At 36.8% G+C, this 20356-nt stretch overlaps 1 protein-coding gene across 3 annotated transcripts in view; it reads right to left on the bottom strand.

Annotated features, from left to right (window-relative positions):
- LOC126823780 (uncharacterized) overlaps positions 1-20250 on the bottom strand; it is a 36919-nt gene extending 16669 nt beyond the window's left edge. Inside the window, exons 1-3 of one of the 3 annotated variants that reach the window (XM_050552757.2) lie at positions 20163-20250; positions 19478-19605; positions 2452-2678 (exon numbers count right to left, since the gene is read on the bottom strand). The gene's annotated coding sequence lies outside the window, so the exon portion shown is untranslated. Of the gene's footprint in view, positions 1-1486; positions 1771-2451; positions 2679-19477; positions 19606-20162 lie in introns of those variants that run through there. The other 2 variants (XM_050552756.2, XM_050552758.2) reach the window with 2 other exon arrangements.
- Positions 20251-20356: the final 106 nt, after the last annotated feature.

Below are 20356 nucleotides of genomic sequence, written 5' to 3'. Positions count from 1 at the left end.
TGCCAAGGGATCTTTTACGTGCATTCCAATGTTTACACGGGACCTCGGTTTTTCGTCTCATCCGAAGGACTAGACAGCTGTCCTTGTCAGACCCTCCGTCCGGCATCACTGACAAGGGGAAACCACGTCGGAAAATCGGGATGAACTTTCTCGGCCAATGCAGGGATCGAACACCCGACTTCCAGGCTAGCGAGCCAGCGCCTGACCCACCTAACCACCGTGGCTCCCTGCTTTCTATAAAAGGCAAGGGATGAAAACATTCTTGACTCAAATGATAGTGCACGTTTTGAAACTAATGGTAAAAGGAAATGATTGAAGTTTTGTCAACATAACATTTTGCATTTTCGGAGCTCCCTGCTTAAACCTCGCTAATATAACATCAATTAAGAAAACAAAATCACAATATATTATTGAAAATTACACATAAAATAAAAGATAGTTATATCTTAATTAATAAAGTAATGATTCATGATTTGCAGTTTTCAGGAAATTAAAAATTTATCACGGCCTAATCCACGCTAATATATACTCAGACTGATTATATAACATTTAATTAATAGACGTAATCAAAGTACCAGCTTGGTTTCAGTCAGATTCAAAACAGGCCCATCAATTTAGTTCACTGCAAATAAAGACAACAGTTGTCTTGTTACATTGGGAGCAGTATAGATTAATGGAACTTTCAACTCGTCATATCTTTATAAATACTGGGCTGAATTGAACCCTTTTTTTTGATAGCTATTTCTATTTGAGATTCAACTTTCACAACATTGCAGTTTGCAAGGGATTACATATATAACACTAAAATTATAGAGTCTTTAACAGATTTGTGAATATACATAACCTACCGGGGGGTTGGATGGCTGAATGGTTAGCGTGCGCGCACTGTATCATAAAGTCTGTCATTGAGTCGACTGGCGTGGTTTCGAATCCCCGGTTGTACGTGACAAGAGGTAGGGTCGCCTGTCCAACCTCGTGGGTTTTCTACGGGTCCTCCGGTTTCCTCCCACTGCTAAAGACCCCTATGCGCAACCGAATTATTGAAATAAAATAAAACCACATGTTAGTCCCGAAATGACCTAGTTCTGTCGAGTGGATGTTAAACCCCATTTCTCTCTCTCTCACATAACCTACCATATTGAGGAAGACATGGCAGGGCTTTGGATAAATGAATGAAAATGATCAAACACCAATTTTGATTATTTTAGCATCATGCGAAAGAACATGTAAGCAAACCTCTTTAATTTCCAAATGATATCTATTTTACGCTAACATCATCTCTGAGATAGCGTCCTCATACCATATGGATTCGTTAATAAAATTATTGATAATATAGTGTATCTGATGCACTTTGTAAGTAAGAATTTACAAAGCACTGCGCAGCACACCCCCGTCTTCAAGCTCTGGATATGATATTAAGTTCATTGTGAGATAAAAAATTTAATCCCTTAACATATCATGCATAGGGTAAATTATAAATCAAAACCTCAGTGAGTGCCGGGGCTCTGGTCTTCGGTTGTGGAAGGCAAAAAATAATGAATGCTCTAGGCCATCTCCAACAATGTGGTCTTTTATCTAGTGACTAATATAGGTCAGTAGGTCATCTAACTAGCCTGTCTACAAATCTTGTCAGTCACATGGCAATTATTTATGGTTGTTCAGGCCCAACGAATTTAATACCAGGCAATCATACATGTATAGCCCAGTCTTCCTTACTGGCGTGTTTAGTTAGCTTGTAGCTCACTGTGTGTACATGTTAACAACTCCACTCCTGATAAACTTATAGGTCAGGACAGTAATAAACCCAAACTATACAACACCTTCATACGCTCAAAATACCAGTCTAAATTCTACATAATATACGGCTCCAAGCTTTCATATCCTTTACTCAACGTAATCAAAGTTTCTGTAAAAAAAAGTAAACGCTAATTTTTTTCCAATGAAATGTTAAATCCGAAATAACATTCATCTGAACGTTTTCTCTTTGGTCATTTAATTAAAGATTAACAACCGAGTTATTTCATGAGTTTTACGTTTTGATATTAACATGAATGGGAACATACCGGCAAAATAGACAAGATCTGCGACAGTTTCTCTGTATATTTTGGCGCGGTGTACACTAGCGCCAAGTGTTTCCCGATAAAAAAATTATTGGTGTATAAAACTGTTAAATATTGTAGACTGTAAAATAAAATTGAAAATGTTTTGGGTTCACTGATTCACTTCCATAAGACTGATCGACTTTCTAAAGTGTAAATTTAAAAATTATGAATCTGATATAAAAACAAAACAAAAACAGACTGCCGATATTACCCTTTAGCGTCAATAAAAAAAAGAGTCTTTCATCAATTCATATCGAAAAATTACTTTGGAGCAATTCGGTTGTACTTTAGATAACATAGCAATTATTTTGATAAATTGCTGCAAAATTACGAAAACTTGTAGACTTACGTAACCCAGCCGTCTCTTGCAATGCACGCCAAGCTTTATTGATATTTTGCGCGCTGATCAACCAGCAGGCGTAGGAGGGTGTATTGGTTTAAACTCTATGTCCATTGTGATATTGATCTGTGCCAACCGTATGAAGCCTCATGAATGTAAATGTCAGGTCGGGCAGGCACAATATTCAATTCGTGCGGCACAAGCTGTTTGCATTTGGATCTTTTTGTATACCATGGCTGCAACGATATGGAATTTCAAACTTTGATATAAGCTTTTTGCCAAATTTGACAAAAGTGCCAATATTTTGACACACAGAATTTTAATTATTTGTATCAAAATAGTGTTGTTTGTCCAATTCAAAGTGAAGACCATTAGGTAATTTTGAGAACAAACAAGTACTTTTTCATTCATGCCGAAAGTGACACGCAAATCATAACCGAAGTTGAAATAGCTACAATCTACGCTGGAGTTTATGTGCAGTAGTTGTATACTCACATAAGACAACCAATTACATCTATTGCTGACAAAGTTAGGCGCAGGTCCAAGCCACAAATTTTAAAGGAGCTCAATCACCATTCTTTGGCACCTAGAAATGGACACAAATGGGTCGCAACGCATACAATAATGTAATATGAATGTATAAAAACTGATATACATTCAACTGTTTCTGTTTTTACTGTAATTTCTAATCAGTTATCTTCGGCGAAACATGCAAAGAGTGCAAACTGAATGGCAGTCTTTGACGTCTGATTATTCCAGTCTACTCCGGTAGTCTTCCATGAGGAATATGTTTAGCCTGGTTCATCCAGTTACTCCATTACAAATGGTGCCTGGAAGCATTCTGACACGCAATTAGTGTGCCAAGATCAAAATTTTCATTGTCTTAAATATTGGATACCAGAAGCCCATCTTTTTACAATAAGATAACAACATCAATGTTGATTTAAATTGACCAATAAATTGTGTTTGCAATGTCAAAGACTGTGGATGATACTGAGTTAAAGGTCAACCAAATCAAACTAGTGTCATGTCAAGAACCATCTATTCGTCATATGAGAGATTTTTTACCCTTGCAGGCTACATTGTGAAAGGAATATCAGTCTAAAACAAATATCAGTCGAAACGTGGTTCAATTCCGTTCAGTATTTACAAATATACTATTCAAAAAAAGTAGGGGATATTTGATTTTTAAGTGTTATTAAAGTCACCTAATGAAACTGACGAAGAAAGAAATGACAAAATGAAATGAAGTTCACATTCATCGATTTATTCCAAATGATCGTTAGACTAAGTAAGGCACAGACTGACCATTATAAGGGTAAAATGATACCCGGGGTCAAACAGCAAAGTTACCACAGCATCACAACCAAGTCAGTAACGGGTAAATCCTCCTCTGTTTGCCAAACAAGCATTGATCCGACGTGGCATACTCCTAATGAGACGTCTAAGGTCATTTTGGTCCAGATTGTCCCATTCCTGTTGCAACGCAGCAGTAAGTTCTTGGACATTGGCAGGACGTTGTTGACGTTGACGTAACCTCTGTCCAAGCATGTCCCAGACATGCTCGATGGGGGAGAGGTCGGGACTCAGTGCTGGCCAAGGTAATGTGGTGATGTTCTGTTGTTGGAGGTAACCTGTAACGATCCTGGCCCTGTGACATCTTGCGTTGTCATCCTGGAAGATGAAACGGCGGCCATGACGTCGTGCGAACGGCACAACATGGACTGCCAAGATGTTGTCCCGGTAGTACTGGCCTGTAACACGCCCTGCAACAACATGTAAAGCCGTTCTTCCAGCAACAGTGATGCCTCCCCACACCATAACAGAACCACCCCCAAATTGATCATGTCTGATGACGTTAACGTCTTAGAAGCGCTCGTTTCGACGACGCCACACCCTCCTACGTCTGTCCAAAAAATCAACAGTGAACCTTGACTCATCTGAAAACATCACATTGCTCCAGCGTCGATTATCCCAGTGTTGACGATCCCTACACCAACGACGTCTTGCCTGAATGTGATGATCTCTCAAACAAGGGATCACGCGAGGACGTCGGGCGCGAAGGTGACCCCTATGCAGTCGATTCCGAATCGTCTGGCCACTCACTCTCACACCAGTGTCTGTTTGAAGACGAGCGCTGATCTGATTTGCTGTGATGACACGATTTCTCAAGGCCAAGGTACGGATATATCGATCCTGGGCTTGAGTTGTCGCCCTTGGTCGACCTGAGCGTGGTCTGTCCTGTACAGATTGTGTATCACGGTATCTGGACCATAGCCTGCTTATGACAGACTGAGAAACATTCATCGTCCGCGCCACAACCGCCTGTGTTGTGCCGATCTGTAGCATGCCAAGGGCACGTAACCTTTCATTTTGGGTAAGCCGACGCATATCAAAATTTGTTTTCTGGTCACTAAAACAATTAAACTGATGTTTCCACCCCGGAATTCAATGCGACAATGACTGTAACATTCAAAGTCAGAGTCGTGCAAATCTTGGGTTGGACCCCCATGATGATCCCAAGCATCACCTGCATTCCATGCGGTAGCTATTGGTGCGTTTGGGCGTCACATGTAACTGGAAATGTTTCTTCTGTTAGGTTCTATAGTGACTTTTTTCGTAGTCATTTGCATATTTTAGTATTATGCCCCCAAAATCAAATATCCCCTACTTTTTTTGAATAGTATATATACAACGAATTGAAGATTTTACAACATTTGGCATTCTCTGTAGACCATAAGCCATAAAGGAGCTAAATCGCTAATATGTGGGACCTAGAAATTGACACAAATGAGTGGCAATGCATATAATAATGTATTATAAATGTATATAATCTCATTTACATTCAATTGTTTAATTCCGTTTTTACTCTAATTTCAAACCAGTTATGTTCGGCGAAATACGCCAGAAGTCTCAATTGAATGACAATCTGTAGCGTCTGGTTATTCAAGTCTACACACCGATAGTATTTATTGCGCATGCTCTCCAGATAAGAATATGAGGTCACCGTTTGACATGACTTGTGGAATATGTCTAGCCTCGTTCTTCGAGTTCCTTGTTACAAATGGCGCTGAAACGCATTATGGTACACAATTCATGTACCAATGGTAAAATGTTTGATGGGCCTGTTTTTACTCTGATTGAATCCACAGAGAGAGAGAGAGAGAGAGAGAGAGAGAGAGAGAAATGGGGTTTAACGTCCACTCGACACAAACTAGGTCATTTCGGGATTAACATATGGTTTAATTTTATTTCAATAATTCGCTTGCGCGTAGGGGTCTTTAGCAGTGGTAGAAAACCGGAGAAAACCCACGAGGTTGGACAGGCGACCCTACTCCTTGTCACGTATAACCGGGGATTCGAAACCACGCCAGTTGACTCAATGACAGGCCTTATGATACAGCGCGCACATGCTAACCATTCGGCCATCCAACCCCCCTGATTGAATCCAAGCTAGGAGATTATCTACAATTGATATTTTTTTTTCCTTTAATCAAATGTACATTTTAGCACGGATTAAGCGATGGAAAAATAGATATTGTCCAAAAAAAAAACCATTAATAATGTCACTGATATTCAAGAAGTATGGTATATATAATTTGTCTTGATTGATAGTACAATAATGACCAATTGATTATAGCTGCTCTTTGTGCACATCTATGTTATTTATTTTTTATTATTTATATAAAACGACATAGAACATAGTTCACATTACATTCACAGTGTGTAAAATTTTAAAACAATACACATACAAAACATTGATTTATTATTGAAAGCTACCTGTTATACTATATTTTTATAATCCATTTAGTAGAACAAAAAGAAACATAAAGACAAAAAAACAAAAATACAAAATATAGCTAAAGGTACATGTATGAAAGGAATCCTAGAAAGGAAAAATAGAGGTATGCATAATGTTCATATTGTATTGTCCCATTTAATTTCTATGGTTTCGTTTAATTCATTTTCCATCTGTTGTTTACCTTTCAAGTAGTTTCGATAATCAATAATTGTCTGTCTAATATTTTCTATTTTCGATATATAGAGGTAATATTTTGTTAAAAATATTAAATGATTTACAAATAAGAATTCACGATACGATTTAAAAAGGTTTTATTTAAAAAACCAAAATGAATGTTTGTACTTTGTAATTGTACTGAAATTTCATTAGTAGCTGAAAAGATTTCATGCAAATCATTCTATATTATGGCGATAAAACAAAACAAATGGAGTTTAACTGCTTCAATTTGGGACCAACATATATATATATATATTTTCTTTTTTGGTATCATTTGCTTGTAATCTGAACTTTACAGCAGCGTTAATAAACCTGCAGATCTTTGGATTACAGTTTCTTGGCAAGTCTACTAACATACTTTATATAGCTACATGAAAAAAATAAGTCCAGTGAAAATAAAAAATGCGTAAGCTTATGCAGTTACACTGACCAGTTTGTACATGATTTTGTAAGCTACATGAATAAATAATGCAAGTTTGATGAGAATCTGTATTTTGGTATGAAAAACTTGTGGTGATACATGTATCTGAATTTGTAGCTCTTAAAAACAGTTATATATTCAAATAAACACTCTTTTTTACAGGATAGCAATTACTATGGTTTATTACATTACAAAGTTTCAGCAAGATTTCACAAGTTGTCATCAAGCGTACACACAAATATATTGATAAAATAGAATGAGAAAATACAAAACAATATGAATATATATGTATATATCAGTGCAACTATCCAATGGAATACAAGAACAGTGAACATTACATGTAATTAGTAGCTTCATAAGTTCAATTGTCTCACATCTCCAAGTACTGATAATTTCTCACATTCTCTATTTCAATCACCCATTATACTGGTAAAACACTATGGAATACAATTACATGTTTGAGAACGATAATAGAACACTGGTTGAAAAGTTGCGCTGTATGTGTAACAAACCAGTGATTTTTGTATTCCAAATTATTTTGGTTGTCAAGTATTTTATTGTGCTCAATTGCTAAATTCCACGCAAAAATTATTCTACAGCTGACACGATATAGCACTGAATCGATGTATCACGCTTCACCTTCTCACGATATGGCATTGAGACGCTGAATTCATGTATCAGGATTCTTTTTTTTTTTATGTTTTTTTGTCGCTTCAGTAACTAACCTGCCACTCTTACATGCATGTAGGTACACAACCACCCGTAGATTGTTTTGGTCCTTATTTTGATCTGTTGGCCACAAGTAGGCAAATGAATATTTCAAGCCCTGGACAGTAATTGCAATTTGTGACTCCAATAAAATATCAATTATTCATTTATCCTGTTGTTTTCTTAGTAAATATTGACCTGGTTATGAATTGTGATACGAATCCTATCCTAGGACATGAATCGCAATATGTATCGTATCATGGCTGCAGTGGTTAACAGTTGTGTTAATGATCAATCTATTTCAGCGTTACAATTCAGTCAGGATTAACCAGAGATCTAAGATACTGGTATATAACGAAAATTGTGACTACATTACGTTACAACCTATGAACTTCATTATGAGCGAATAACCTGAGAATAGCAGAAAACTAATTGTGTGACAAACAAGGCTATCCAAAATGGCAGCAGACAATCAACTGTCGAAGTTTTGTAAGTATTATTCAATGGCACAATCCGCTTGTTGATTAATTTACAGTATACCGTCACATGGATTTGATTAACACTCAACAACGGCAATCTACACACGAACAGAATTTAAAGGGTTTGGGGGTTTTTTTTGCCACTTCGCAAAGAGAATCGCATGTAGTACATGTACACTAAATATTATCGCCAAAATCAAATTTCTATCGAGGCAGCCATGATACCACAAAACTTTGCATCCCGACTCATTTTTCCAGCACGGGTTACAATTTACTTTCTGTAAGTGTAAATCTTATAGATGTTTCGAAACTCATTTTCAAACATATATACAATCGAGTTCAGCCACGCAACTAGAAAATTTAATGTCCTGTACAGGTAAGTGCCCGCATGTAAAATAGTGAATAGCATAACAGTCGTTAACTGAGGATTATATTGAGTGTTTTGTTGATAATCAATGACGAATGTTGGATAGTATAACAAAAAAGGTAAATGTTATGTGAGAAACTTATCAGTGACAATAATAGGTCCATTGTTCATCATTCTCTATAACTATTTTTTTACAACAAAGCCACTACAGCTGTCATACATAATCACTCACTGCATAAAAACGATTAAATTGATCTCTGTAAATAGCAGCAATCAGATAAAAAGTATGGTACTGCTTGCCGAATTCAATTTAAAAAAAAACAACATAAGTACATAAATGATTAACAATGTGTTCGGAGCAAAATAGAAAAGATAATTGTACACTGACTAGAGGTATTATGGTTTTGTAGGAATTCTAAAAATAAACACTAGAGAGCTGTCGAACTTAGGTAAGAAAATTAGATAAATTTATAGCCACTCGGCAAACCTCAGCAGATTCCAGTACCCTACATCTAGCCTCGGCAGTACCGGTATGACGAAGTCCGCCATTGGAATTACTTTTAAGTTCCCGCATTACCAACGGCGTTGCCCATGACGACGCCTTTGAAGAATGTCTGAAGTTGTTTTTCTTTCAAGTATATCCGATTTTCTTCAAACAAGGACAACTTTGCACTGAAAATTTTCAAACGACACCATTTTGATTTTTTTTAGAAGTGGCAAGTTTTACTAATAAGTAAACCGATGCCGCATCGCAATTGTATAAGCGTAGGTACATATCACTTACTGTCATACAGCCGAGGCTAGATGTAGAGTAACGGAATCTGCTGAGGTTTGCCGAGTGAATTTATAGCTAGGCCTATATTGATGTGCATATCGCGCAAGCGCTTTGTAAATGACTACTTTTACTTTGCTCTAACCATGCCTGCAACATATTCATTTTTCAGACCATACTGTATGTAACTTTTTACAGTTTATCCAAGCTAATAATAAAATCAGTCTGAAGAGTTCAATACGAACGAAACTAGTCAATGACACTCGGGATAACTAGGTCTTCATAGCCACTCTTATCTCTTATATTATCTTACTTTCTGCTTACGATCTCGTTATGGCTAATTTTGTTGATCAAATCAGTCGGTCGTATTTCCCCCTTTTGACTCGAAATCAACCACTATTTTGACGGAAGATATTCTCTCGGCTAAAAAATCTTTATTCTTTCAGCTACGAGCGATACATAGAATCAAACCTGTCCAGAGCCAATCAGGTTGATAAGAAGTCGCTCATTCAACATTGATACATAACCGAAGGTGAACAGGCCTACCCGTCCAGTTAATGCAACGGACAATCTCACCTCGGTCCACAAAAGGGAGACACATAATAGTCGCCTCCCACTTCCGATTTCCAAGGCATAGTCCAAACATTGACTCTCATATAAATAAATCTTTTGGTATTAAATCGTGCCTATATCATATCAAGCCCCTAGGGAGCCATGTTGAATTACACAATATTTAACGTTTTAAAATCTAACTTTATGGAATCAACAACAAATCTAAACTTGGGGACCCCAACCATTTTTATTTTTGTTTAATAATAAAATTACTTAAATAGATTATTTTCCGGTTCAGATTAAAAATAGCCCATCAAAACATTTTAGCGCAGAGTATAGATGGTGCTGTCTTGTTTATATGCGCTATAGACAAAATGGCTGTGCACCAAAATGGCACAAACTTCATTCTGAACAACATTTTGGGAGTCTATTGTCTGCAGAGAAAGCCAAAAGTTGTGAAATTTCCAATTCATCATAACTTTGTAAATACTGAAAGGAATTGAACCATTTTCAATCTGATTAAAATACAGATCTCTCTTTCGTTTCGTTTTTATACTTTCGATGGCCTACACTACATGAAGATCTGACCAGTTGTAGGTCGCATCAGGGGTCCTATAAGCGTTTTTTGACCCTATGACGTCAGATATTGATTACTCAATCAGCATTGATGTTTCTAGTGGTTTACCAACAGTTCCGTGCATGGCACGCCAGAAAGTCACCGTAACAGATGGTTTCATTGGCTAATCCCTCACCCGTCCAGAACGCCTGTTATATAACAACTCTTCCAGATCCTAGTGTAGTACAGACAAATAAAATAAATTTTGAACAATAAAAAACGAAATAGAATCTGTGTTTTAATCAGATTGAACCATTTTTGGACTGATATGCCTTGTAGAGATGTAACTTACACAATATCAGATTTTGCAAGGCAATTTAAAATATCTAAAATGAAGATCAGAGAATTTAATAATCTGAGTGTGAAATACAGCAAGATGAATAAAAGATAATAAATACTGGCATCATTTTACAGATCAGAATTCTCAGATCGTCTCAGACTAGGATAAACTAGGCTGAAAATGTACAGCATAGATACAAATCATGAAGTCATACATGTACCTATTTAAAAGTACATGTTCTGTGTTGTTTATGGATGGATGGTGTATAAAAATGCACTTTGGTGGGTCAATAAATTATATCTTTTACAGAAGAGAGGAATTGTCATTTAGTGCTGTGTCACATATTGATATAAATCGATAGTATTGATTAGACATGCCAGAAAAGCAAAATTGATAGCGGTATGTTATTATTGACTATCGTACTCTTCGTCTTCATATATATACAGTGAAATCTCGCTAAACGACCAGCTCGAGTATTACAAGCAACTCACATATATGACCACATATTAAAGAACCAATTCTTTTCTTCTATATTCCTTATAAATTGTGCTCAATAATACGGGCAACTCACTATTACGGATTACGACCACCGAAGCCAGTCCCAATCGGTCAATTTAATTGTTTTTGTGACTTACGATAACGACTATTGACTGGGATTAGTATCGGTCAATCTAACGACCGAGATCAAAGCAATCAAACAGTCAAGGTTGATAGATTTCACAAGCCGCTAATCTTTCTTTGTTGGTCTCATTTTTAAACAATGGAATTTCTCATAGTGTGTTAATTTAAACAGAGAGAGAGAGAGAAATGGGGTTTAAAGTCCACTCGACACAATTTAGGTCATTACGGGACTAACATATGGTTTAATTTTATTTCAATCATTCACTTGTGCGTAGGGGTCTTTAGCAGTGGGAGGAACCCGGAGGACCCGGAGAATACCCATGAGGTTGGATAGGCGATACCACTCCTTGTCACGTACAACCGGGGATTCAAAACCACGCCAGTTGACTTAATGACAGGCCTTATAATACAGCACGCACGTGCTAACCATTCGACCACCCAACCCCCGTTAATTTAAACAAAGAAATTAATAAAGATTAAAAGATTAAGTAGAGCTGCGGGATAATATTTCGTTTTTTTTTTAATGATGAATAAATACTGTTACAAACTCCTGAGTGTTCAATCCACATAGTCATGTAGCTTTGTTTACATCACGTGACTTCTCGCTCAATTTTCTAACAGACCGGTATTATTGAATTGTAAATTTTTTTTTCAAGAATGCATACGCTTGAATGAGAAAAGCAAGTTTGCAAGGGTAAATGAATAACCTATCGGACCCGTAGCTAAACCAGCGGCTGCCAGGCAGGATACGCCCACATTTTCGAGAGATGGATAGAGAACAAGCTAAAAAGAAAGCAATTTTTCGTACAATCAGGGGCCATAATTCAGGCAGTTACGGTCCGATATGCACGAATATCGAAAGGATCGGAGATCTTTCAACAAAATCGGATAAAAATTGTGACCTCTATAGGGTCCACAACCTTGATATACCATATTTTTACGCTATTTGAGAACGAACGGCGGCCATTTTGTGTGTCCATTTTGGGCCGATTTTCACGAAATTCAAACCTATCCGTCCTTAGGTTGTAACGGTGATATAATAATACTGTCTTTTAAATCGGATAAAAATTATGACCTCTATAGGGGGTCCACAAGCTAAAAACGCGATTTTTCGTACAATCAGGGGCCATAATTCAGGAAGTTACAGTCCGATATGCGCGAATATCGACAGGAACCGACACCTTTGGGTTATAAACTTACATATTAAGTTTCAACAAAATCGGATAAAAATTGTGACCTCTATAGGGTCCACAACCTTGATATACCATATTTTTACGCTATTTGAGAACGAACGGCGGCCATTTTGTGTGTCCATTTTGGGCCGATTTTCACGAAATTCAAACCTATCCGTCCTTAGGTTGTAACGGTGATATAATAATACTGTCTTTTAAATCGGATAAAAATTATGACCTCTATAGGGGGTCCACAAGCTAAAAACGCGATTTTTCGTACAATCAGGGGCCATAATTCAGGAAGTTACAGTCCGATATGCGCGAATATCGACAGGAACCGACACCTTTGGGTTATAAACTTACATATTAAGTTTCAACAAAATCGGATAAAAATTGTGACCTCTATAGGGTCCACAACCTTGATATACCATATTTTTACGCTATTTGAGAACAAACGGCGGCCATTTTGTGTGTCAATTTTGGGCCGATTTTCACGAAATTCGAACTCAGTCGTCGTTACGGTGTAACGGTGATATAATAATACGTTTTTTTACATCAGATAAAAATTATGACCTCTATAGGGTCCACAAGCTAAAAACGCGATTTTTAGTACAATCAGGGGCCATAATTCAGGAAGTTACGGTTCGACATGCGGGAATATTGAAAGGAACCGAGATCTTGGGTTATAAACTTACATTTCAAATTTCAACAAAATCGGATAAAAATTATGACCTCTATAAGGTCCACAAGCTAAAAACGTGATTTTTCGGACAAACAGGGGCCATATTCCATGAAGTTTATATGCGATACATGCCAATATCGAAAGCAGCCGAGATCTTTTGGGGATAAACCTATATTTCAAGTTTCGTCAAAATCGGACAAGAATTGTGACATGTAGAGAGTCCACAAACAAATTGTGAAAGGATGGACAGACGTCCGGACGGACAGGGGCGACGACAATATTTCATGTGGACGTATAAAAACAATTTACATACAGATAACGAGATATAAGAAACTTTATTTTTAAGGTATTCCAAATATCCTATAGACATGAGCAAAAACGATCTATCACAACATCATATGGTTTTGACCTTTAAACATGTATTCCATTCTTGATTACGAACGTGCACATAAGTTTGTTTCGATACTATTGATTATCGATCGACATTTCACTGCTGATTGTCGATGGCAAAAATCATTCTCGATACCAAGCACTAATTGTCATAAAATTGACCTTTAACCCCACCACTTAACAAAGCCACAAACAATGGAAAATAATCAAACACAGATGTTCAAACTTCCTCAAATTGAATTAGGTGACAAAACGGATTAGTCCGATACTGGCATTGGTGTTAATTGAAGTATTAATGCCTGCCCTTTGATTTAAACAATAGCATTATGTGCGATTCCATGTGCTGCTAACAATCGTAAATCCATTATGGTAGGTTACTTTGATCATGGGAAAACGTTATGACTTGAAAAAAAAACATGTGACAATCAAATTAGACAAGCGACCTCAAGCTGAAGATTAACCGTTGTAGAACCATAGTATATCCATAAGTATGATCTAAATATTGTGATAGAAAAGAAATGAATGGAGTTTACCGTCTTACTTTTCTGCATTGTACATGTACATGTATTTTGACTTCCAACTGTCAAGGGTTCCTTTACATGGGCGCCAATGTGTACAAAGGAACATGATTTTTGACCCCATCCGAACGACTATATGTTGTCCCTTGCCAGACCCTCTGTCCAGCACCACTGACAATGGGGAATCACACCGGAAAATCCCAAGGAATTTTCTTGGTCAACACCGGGAGTGATCCGAGACCTCCTGGTTAGCTTATTTAACTTACCAAGAGAATAATCGATTATCGATGCCATCGGATAGTCTAGATTTTCAATAGATTTAAATATGATTTGCCATTTATGATTTAACGTAATCGAGACTTCGTTGATTATCGTATGACAATTGAGGCTACATTGTAATTGTATCTGCGATAACTCGGCTCAGAGTGAAGTAATTTGACTGAAATTTGCAACATATTCCCTTTTCATTATCTATTTTGTAACTATTATAGCAAGAACTGTCAGATCTTTATCTAATCTTACAGAGAGAGAGAGAGAACTGGGGTTTAATGTCCACTCAACACAAACTAGGTCATTTCAGGACTAACGTATGGTTTAATTTTATTTCAATAATTCGCTTACGGGTAGGGGTCTTTAGCAGTAGGAGGAAACCGGAGGACCCGGAGAAAACCCACAAGATTGGACAGACGACCCTACTCCTTGTCACATACAACCGGGGAATCGAACTAATATTACATAATTCTCCTTTAATGGGTTGTGTAAAAAAAGTTCTATCAAGGATGATCTTATCATGGGTTTGTTTTTGTTTTGTTTTTTTTTTGTAAAAAAAAGTAAGCTTTGCAGATTATAATGAAGGAGAAAAGTACAGGCGAATGTTCTAATATTAAAAACTAAAAATTTATCACAATTTTAATTGTTACTTTCAAACTAATTAATCACTTATGAACACACCACCAAAGGTCAAAAGGTCAAATGTATATGATTACTTTCAGTTAGTATATAGAGTACCAGTATGTACTGTGGTACATGTACAGACCCACTATACATGTATGTAGATCTACAATATGCCATTCAGTTATGCAATTCTGCTACATATAAGCTAGTTTAAACCTGTGTCTTAAACCCAGGAGAGTTTAGCCTTCACACCTAGCATAAGAGAACTCGGCTTTATTGTTCTGTCACTCATAGGTTACAGTTAATTACACACATGTACATACTATTTGCACAAAGCATCAATTTCTACAAAGAGTAATGATAAGTTAGCCGAAACCAGCAATATTAAACCAGCCAAAATTAACAGGGTTTTTTTTTTTAAACCAGCTAAACTTAAGTATCTGAACAGCACCAGGTCAGACGCTCAAGTTAAAATATATAATTGTCAGGCATGGTCTTCATACCATGTTTGCCGATGACACCCAATTGTACTTCTGCTGTGAAACTAGGATGGATCACACTGTTCAAGCTTCTATTGAGACCTGTGTAGACGAAATTCGGGATTGGATGCGAGCGAATATGTTAGCATTAAATGATGGGAAGACGGAGGTTATCTGGTTTTCGTCCAAATACAAGAAGGCGGATACGCGAGTCAGCACTACAGATGTACGACTACGAATTGGTGCAACAGAGATCAGTCCCTCAGACTCCGTGCGTGACCTAGGAGTGATGTTTGATACAGATGGAATGATGGCGTCACAAGTTTCCAGTATGTGTAGTGCGGCCTCGTTTGGTTTATGGCAAATAGGGAGAATTCGAAAACTATTGGATCAGCCTACTGCTGAAAAACTGGTTCATGCTTTCGTGACCTCTAGGTTAGATTTCTGCAATAGTCTTTTACATGGCCTCCTTAACACAACACTGAAGAAACTACAAAGAATTCAAAATTCTGCAGCCCGGCTTGTGACTCGGACACGTCTCCGTGAACATATCAACCCGATTCTTCGAGACCTTCATTGGCTTCCCATTGTACAAAGATGTCGCTTTAAAATTTTATGTTTAACCTTTAAATTAATTTTCGATTAAATTAAGTTTAACTTTGTCAGTGAGTCAAATAGAGAAGAATAAAAACCCCAGCTCTCTACATGTTTTTGAGAAGGTTTTTTTTTTCGGAAAAGCTGGTTTGTCTTGGCCATCTGAACAGGTTAGTTTAAAAACGTCAGCTCCGACTAGCTTTGTGCACGTTCAGTAAGTTACATTCATGGTAAAATGACAACATGTACCTGCCCACTAACCTTTAACCAAGAGGTCAATATAGTTACGCTGGAACAGTAGCCTCTACTGCGTAACAAGATTTTAGGAAAAGGAGTGATAACTCAGAAACGCAGAGCGCTGAAAATCAATGAGGTTCAATGCTTCCCAACAATTTTAATTTACAAACAATCTGTTAAAACTCTATCACATTAACAAGCCAATTGTTGGCTAACAGACATAAGTGACGACATAATATGCCCACACTTTATCAGGGAGTTATTTTCAATTAAAGTAGGACAAATTTGGTACATGTATATGAAAGTAGAGACATTCAATCTGAAGGCAAAAATGGTAGGGTATCCCTAAATAACTCAAGTGGCGTAAGGAGCATGAAGAACAGTTCTGAGAAAATTGTGAAAATTATATGTCCAGACTCTGCAATTAAATGGCAGAAAAAGAAATTGGTAGAGAGAATCCAGGAATTTACTCAGGCTACGATATTTATGAAAAATGGACAGAGACTAACAACATACTTAAGCAGACAATGGATTCTCCTTCTATCTTGTCATATTCATAACTAACCTGATCATCATGGCATGTGGTAGTTTTCTTACGATTAAAGGACAATATTGGTGCCAGTCATTATCACATATGTGATAGAGCTGGTTAAACACATTCCAAATATAATTCTAACACAGAGATCATTGCTACGATAGCTGAGTAGCACAGGTTTCCTGAATCAGAAGTGACAAACGCCAAAGGAAAACATGAGTCATCCCTCCATATAACTGACTGATGTGACAAGTGATAACAGATACACGGCCAAATTTCGGCTCACTAATAATTCCTTCAAAGACCAAAAGTTGTTATATGGGACTGTAAGAGGATACCTGACAATTCAATAAAGTAATTGAATGTCATTAGATAAGAGAACACGAGAAAAATAGAAATAGTCCGTACATTCCCTTGTTTATCTTCATTCTATACCTTATAAAAACATGGTAATGCACAGACTTTTTCTGTTTTTCTTTCGTGTTCTCTTATCTAGTGGCAGTCAATTCTTTTTATGAATTGTCAGATATCCTCTCACAGTCTCACACAACAACTTTTGGTCTTGGAAGGAATTATTAGTGAGCAGAAATTCGCCCATGTATCAGTCAGTTATATAGAGGGATGACTCATGTTTTCCTTTGGCGTTTGTCACTTCCGATTCAGGAAACCTGTATTACTCAGCTATCGTAGCAATGACCTCTGTGTTAAAATTATATTTGGAACATGTAAAATTAGTTCTATCACATATGTGATAATGACAGACACCAATATTGTCCTTTAAAACGTTTTGAGAGAGATTTGAAGCAAACTTTTGAAAGAAAAATTAGTTTGAATATGTTTTTAGTACAAATACATGTATATCATCAAATCACACAGTTTGTTTTGGGTTTTTTGTATGGGGGAGGGATCATTAAATGTAGGCGTATAAAAAGTGGTTAATTCTGTGGGGATGGTCTTTATTCTAGTCAGGCCCAAACATCTATTTGGATTTAGATTCTGTCATAAATTTTTAAAGAAACACAATATTCTAGAAATTGCATGTAAACCAAGGCAGTAATCTCTAGAAGTAACCCAGATTAGTGAAATTAAATAGGTTTCTTCATTTCAGGACAATACATATAAATTACCAGAAAAGCAGCTAGGCAAGATTCAGCAAAGTTAAAGATACATTATGGGAGATTCGATAACGAGTTGGCAGTTCTCACTATAATAGTTTAAAACTAGATAATGTAAAGGCAATTTGCTGAAAATTTCATTCAAATTGATTCACTATGAACCAAGAACAAAGCGATTGAATTTCCGCCTAGCCTTGATCATCATTACTAAAGTCAGTACGATTAACGGCATAGTCTCGATTATCCATTTAATCGTTAAATCGTGAAGGAAACTTATTCAGTAAATCGGCTCACAATCCACTAAAGATCGCAGGCTAGCGATGCCATCTAGAGTTGATTATGGTCTGGATAGGTTAATTAATGTCTAATTAATAATTTAGATAATATATCAGGCCTAAAAAAAGACCTGCAATAGACAGATTTAGCTCTTGAATAATGTATGTTTAAAAACAGCCCATAAACTCTAGAATTAATAATTAAAATTTGATTGGCATCTGTGTTTCATGACTGTCTGAGCCATGCTAAAAAATAAAGTGTTTTCATTGCACCACTGTACAATAATGGATCATATTTTACCTGAGGTGATTTAAGACAGGGGTAAGTTTTAAAGTATTTTTAATAACTACAAGGTAGTTTGAAAACACTTTACATGTTTATAATGACGCAGGCAATAGCTTTATTATTAACGTATGTAAATTTCGAACTGACAGATATGATAACTTCTGTAGTTGTGTTCACAAAGTTCTACAAAGTGACCAAGGGCTATAACTCTGGAAGTTATTATCAAAAATCACTAAAATTCCATAGATTTTTTCATCTTAATATTGTAAATAATAATAGATTGGATGATAAACAGTTTGCTGAAGGTTAAAACAAAACTGCGGATATAGGCCTACGGGTTAACATCAATATGAAAATGTTTCAAGTGAGTCGACACTAAATTTACTTTTGTCCTCCCTTTCGATAGTTCTATATCACCTTAAAAATTCATCGAGCAATGTCATTGAACAATTTCCAAGTTCCAACTGATCAGCGAGAGAAAGAGAAATGGAGTTTAACGTCCACTCAAAACAAACTAGATCATTTCAGGACTAACATATGGTTCAATTCTATATCAATAATTTGTTTGCGTGTAGGTCTTTAGCAGTGGGAGGGAACCGGAGGTCCCGGAGAAAAACCACGAGCTTGGACGGGCTACCCTAATACTTGTCACATACAACTGGGGAATCGAAACCATGCCAGTTGACTCAATGACAGACCTAATGATACAGCGCGCATGTGCTAACCATTCGGTCATCCATTCCCCCCCCCCAACCAACCTTTCACCAGTTAAAACTTTTCAGGGTACAATGTATTATATTTACATGCATTTAAATGATTACAGTATTTCACAACAAAATTGGGAACTTCTAAGCGAAATTTTTTTTTATTTCGTAGTCGTACATGCCAACAAAAGTCAGTTAACAAATAATCAACATATTCTACTGATTGAACGAAACAATGCCATAAACTTGCTTAAGCGATGAATAATTCTAATGAACACGACTAAATATTGATGATCAATTTGTTTAATTAATACACGTACCTTGTGAAGATTTATCTAATCGCCTCCGTTAACTATAGATCTGGCATGGGCCAATTCGATTAAATTTACTTTTTAAAAAGTTTTTTCGACTTAGGCTTCGACACAAACTAATGACGGAGTCGAAAGATCTGTAAAAAAATAACAGACTGGCTTTTAAAGTTAGACTTTGCTATAGCCTAAACAGGTCGCAGTGAACTGTTATCCACCACTAACAATCTCTCTAATCAACCAGCCGCGCTGAGCTTGAAAACCAGACTTGGCTCAATGCCAATTTCTCACGTTGCGCCTCCCATCATTTGACACTTCATAGTTCTCACGATCTGCGTTCAGCCGAACAAACGCCGAATTGGTCGTGTGTTATAATGGCTACTTTCTTTAATTTAATGCTATAAAATTGAATATTAACCCGTTTTCATAATACAGTTTCAACAACAAAACAAAAATGCGGCTATACAGGAGATCCGTGGTCGCGAGCGGATTAAATTACGGCCGACCATCTCCCGATCAGCTGACCTAGAATTCGCGAAACCTGCCGCGGTTCGTCATTCAGTCACTGCATCATGAATCAAGACGAAAGAAGCAACCGAGACATAGCCTAGTCCACTTTAAGAGAAATGACATGGCCTGCCACAATAAAAAAAATACATGGAATTTTAAAAGATAAGTTCAATATACACTGACATACCTCTAGTTAAAAAGTCACGTGGCTAAACAATAGTTTGTCGTTATTATTGCAGACGATCGCATTTTCTATACCTCTAGCATCGCCATGTTTGTTTACGACGAGGGTGGTGTTTACTAACCGATAAATTAAACGACGTCAGATCGACATTGGTTTTGAGTGACTATGTATGAAAACGCAATTAAGAATGCTATTTG

Source organism: Patella vulgata, chromosome 6 (genome assembly GCF_932274485.2).
Source record: "Patella vulgata chromosome 6, xgPatVulg1.2, whole genome shotgun sequence".
NCBI classification, from domain to species: Eukaryota; Metazoa; Mollusca; class Gastropoda; family Patellidae; genus Patella; species Patella vulgata.
Note: the sequence above shows the minus strand (reverse complement) of the source record. Positions and strands in the feature narration are given on the sequence as shown.